The sequence below is a fragment of the Podarcis raffonei genome, chromosome 1 (assembly GCF_027172205.1).
Source record: "Podarcis raffonei isolate rPodRaf1 chromosome 1, rPodRaf1.pri, whole genome shotgun sequence".
Lineage (NCBI taxonomy): Eukaryota > Metazoa > Chordata > Lepidosauria > Squamata > Lacertidae > Podarcis > Podarcis raffonei.
This window is the reverse complement of record NC_070602.1, coordinates 38,093,043-38,097,838: the sequence shown is the minus strand read 5'-3', so window position 1 is coordinate 38,097,838 and position 4,796 is coordinate 38,093,043.

Sequence of the window (4,796 nt, the reverse complement as noted above, 5' to 3'; positions counted from 1 at the left end):
CAACCATAACATCCTTCTGGACTGTCTAGAGAAGCTGGGAGCTGGGGGCACTGTTATACAGTGGTTCCGCTCCTTTCTCCTGGACAGTGTCCAGAAAGTGGTGTTGGGGGATGAGTGTTCAGACCATGAACTCTCACCTCTGGGGTGCCTCAGGATTCTGTCCTCTCCCCCATGCTTTTTAACATCTACATGAAGCTGCTGGGAGAGATCATCAAGGGGTTTGGGCTGGGTGTTCATCAGTCTGCAGATGATACCCAGCAATACCTCTCTTTCAAATCGGAACCAGTGAAGGCGGCGAAGGTCCTGTGTGAGTGCCTGGAGGCGGTTGGAGGATGGATGGCAGCTCACGGATTGAGGCTGATTCCTGACAAAACAGAAGTACTGTTTTTGGGGGACAGGGGATCAGCAGATGTGGAGGACTCTTTGGTCCTGAATGGCGCAACTGTGCCCCTGAAAGTGTGCAGCCTGGGAGTCATTTTGGACTCATAGCTGTCCATGGAGGCACAGGTCAATTCTGTGTCCAGGGCAGCTGTCTACCAGCTCCATCTGGTACGCAGGGTGATACCCTACCTGCCCGCAGACTATTTCACCAGAGTAGTGCATGCTCTAGTTATCTCCCACTTGGACTACTGCAAGGCGCTCTATGTGGGGCTACCTTTGAAGGTGACCCGGAAACTACAACTAATCCAGAATGCGGCAGCTAGACTGGTGACTGGGAGCGGCCGCCGAGACTACATAACACTGGTCTTGAAAGACCTATGTTGGCTCCCAATACGTTTCCGAGCACAATTCAAAGTGTTGATGCTTACCTTTAAAGCCCTAAATGGCCTCGGTCCTGTATACCCGGTCTCCACCCCAACCGTTCAACCTGGACACTGAGGTCCAGTACCGAGGGTCTTCTTGGCAGTTCCCTCAATGCGAGAAGCGAAGTTACAGGGAACTAGGCAGAGAGCCTTCTCGGTAGTGGCACCCACCCGGTGGAATGCCCTCCCATCAGATGTCAAAGAAATAAACAACTATATGACATTTAGAAGACATCTGAAGGCAGCCCTGCTTAGGGAAGTTTTTAATGACTGATGTTTTAATGTATTTTCAATATTCTGTGGCAAGCTGCCCAGAGTGGCTGGGGAAACCCAGCTAGATGGGTGGGGTAGAAATAATAAATTGTGGTTGTTGTTGTTGTTGTTGTGGTTGTTGTTGTTGTTATTATTATATTATAGCAAATGCTCACAGCAATGGTGAGGGGGGAAGCAGCTTGCTGCAGGTATTAGGAAAAGCTCTGGTGGGGCATGGTAGGTCTCAGCACATGCTTCCCTACCAGATTCCTCACATTAGGTAAAGGGGTTTCACATTTTTTAGACTCTGAAAGTAATTAGTGTTACAATGATGACTAATCCAGAAGAGCTCAAAGAAAAGACAGGGGAGATCAGCAAGAACATTTCCAATATTTTAAATGTTCTCAATGCTTTTAAAAGTTTCAGAGGTTTTAAAAGTTTTTAATTTTTTCAAGTATTTAATTTTGTTATTGTATAGCTTTACTCCTTTGTTGTTTGTTGCCCTTGGTTCCTTTAGGAGGAAGGGCAGGAAAATGATAATAATTAATAATAATAATACTAAGGTACTAAAGAAGAAACAAAGGGTAACTAGGTTCCTCTAGCACTAGTGAGTATTACACTGCGGATACCTGAGATGATCCTGCCTCAGATGATTGTAACTCATCCCCACAGTCTAATTCACCTTCCTTAAATAGCACAAAAGCTGTTGGACCTCTACATCATAACAACCTAAGGAGAGTGTTGCTGTATCAGCCCAAAGGCTCATCTAGCCCAGGATCCTGGGTGTAACCAAAACACTTTTTGGAGTAGTTAAACTAGCAGTGTCCAGAAAAGCCTTCTTCATATCACACAAGCAAGATCACTAGGGAGCACTTTAGCAAAAGCACACTGACTATAATGTTTAAGGTGGTGTGTGCACTAATGAGACCTGGGAAAGCCTTCAACTTGTTTGTATTCTTCCGAGCAGGTTTTAAGAGGGCCAAATGAAATGTTCCCCTCTGACATTTGCGCCTTTTAATTTGAATGGCCCTGGTTGTACATCATTTCTATTTTTAATGTGGAGACGCTGGACGGACCTAGGTGAGAAAAGCTCCGAATAATGCAGTAGCGCAGTGACCAATGAGGGTATCATGCTTCCTAAAGCTACTTTGCTTTCTCCTTCCTCTCCTGGTGCCTGGCCAAAATTCGCAGCTCTTAGACAACTATGTGATTAAGGTCAGCTGCCACTCCAATTGCACAGTGGCATGCACAGAATAATGTGCAATGTTGTTGCACAAGAGGCCTACCGTCAAAGATCTGGCTGGAAAATTCCAACAAGTCTGGAAGACCCTGTCCCCTCCAGTCTCAGAACACCTCTTTTTGTCTCCCTAGCCCACACCCCCCCATGCTTCCAAAAGTTGCTTTGTGGACCAAAAATGTAGAGTTTTCTTGCCAATAAATTGAACTTCTTAATGGTGAGAGTAAGGTAACCTTTAATGAGAGAGTGCACAGAGGGTGTATGGAGAGAGAAACCAGAGGAAAGAGAGAAGGAATTGGGAGTTTATTCTCCACAGTGCTAGCATAACTGGCAGAACAAGTGAGAGGTAGTTCTCACTATGTTTAAACAGACTCGCTCCCAAACAAGTGTGCATTCCTCATGGCAATGATACTTGCTTCCAAGGACAGGTGAATCTGTCAGTTTTGATTTTTCTCAGTTTCTCATTTCCCCACTCCAAAGTTCCATTCTCCATGGTTCCACATCAGTTTACAATCCCCACCCCTTGAAAAAAGAGTCCCCACAAATATTTTAGTGTGAATTTCTCCCAATGTTCACATTTTTATATGAGGTGGCCAAGGGTTTTCTCTTTCTCTTTTCGTCACAAAGCTTTTGCTGAAGAAAATTCCTTTGGTTCAAAATTTTAAATTTGAATGCACCAAATTTGCATTTCCTGAACCAATTCTCAAGTGCAGCACTCTCACTTGAAATGTGTACTTGCAGACCACTGGAGATCCATGACCACAGTTTGGAAACCGCTGCAATATGACAATTTTTTTATTCACACTTGGCTGTGTGAGTTTCCAGAGGGATGTGTGGTCCAAACTGGAAGCAGAATGTAGGGCTAGAGTGATCTGCATTTTGATCTGGTAAGACTACTCTAAAGTTCTCATGATCAATGCTTCTGTGTCTGAAATGTACTTTTTGCTTCATAAGGCAAAACCTTTGTGTTTTCAATCTTGCATGTCAGTGATTATGTTGCAAGGAATCTTTATTTTTCTTGTTCTTATCCATGTCCTGGTAACCACATTAGATTACCTTAATGCGTTATGCATGAGGCTGCCTTTGAAGATGGTTTTGAAACCGTAATTAGCCAAAAATACAGCTGTGAGGCTGTTAACTGTGAAGGGGTGTGTTATCACATTACACCTGTGAATCGCCATCTGTGCTGGTTCCCATTTTGCTTGTGGGCTCAGTTCAAAGCCATTTGTGATTTAGGATTGTGATACCTGAAGGACTGCTTGTCTCCAGGTGTGCTTGCGCAAACAAATATCTCCAATGGAGACCTTTTGCTGCATACCCCCCACCATCTGAAGTGCAGCAGGTGGTGACAACAGGAGAGTCCACTTGGTGGTGGCACCCTGACTGCTTTTTCCAGATGTTGCTACAGTGCCAGGCCGTGACTTACAAAAATAATAATTCCCAAGCATTTTAATCCTCTGCTTTTTATTGGAGGTGTGCATTAATTGGTCCAAGCTGCTTTGGAAGCTGTGTAGTTTGGCTCAGGGTCCAAATCTAAATCCTGATTTGGAAGATCAAAGTTATGGGTGAAATTCAGTGTAGTGCTAAGTAGGGTATATGTGATGGAAATGAGGAATGTTTGCACAAGATTTCTCCCCTTACCCCTTACATGTACTTCTATGCACCCCCTAACTTTATTCTGCAGATTCCTGAACCCCCAAAACATTATTATTTTTTAGGGGAAAGAGGTGCAGGGATAGAAGTGGCTCTTGTTCCATGCATGTAACAACTTTGTTGAATCCCTATTATTTGTGCCTCCCCTATTCACTTTTCTGAGGAAATTTAAAAAATGGTTGCGACTTCTTTCTTCTTAAGATGCGATTGTCAAGCTCCAGTATTTTCCAAGCAAGCACGACTGACAGAACTAGCAAGACAGAACAAGCAATAAACAAGGTGATATCTCAACATCCCACCCCTCAAGCACTTGGATTGGAAAGCTGCAGCAAAATCATTCACTCTGATTAGAAGCCAGACCTGTCAGTCACGAAAGAACTTTCCTTCCCTCTTTTCCCTATGTTTTTCTTGGGGAATGTTATGTACTGAGTTGAATAGGATCCAAACTGCAGCAGTCTGATTGGTCCTAGAACAATAGGATCCAAAAGGCAGCAGTCTGATTGGTCCTAGAACAATAGGATTCAGAATGCAGCAGTCTGATTGGTCCTAGAACAATGCAGCAGTATGATTGGTTGGCAGGAACCACCCAATCATGCTCCAGATAGAAGTGAATCCACAACCTGATTGGCTTACAGTAGAATTCCGAAATTAGCCAATCATGTGCAGCCCATTGTGTAAATAATGTATATAAAGCAGATGCTTTGAGGGGACTCGCATTCATTCCTCCTCACCACTATGAGCTGAATAAAGAGCATGAAATCACTTTGCGACTCTGAGTATATTTCTCTGGCGACGAAGGTGGGATCCCGCTGAGCTGACTGCCACACACAGCACCACAGCACCGCCACCTG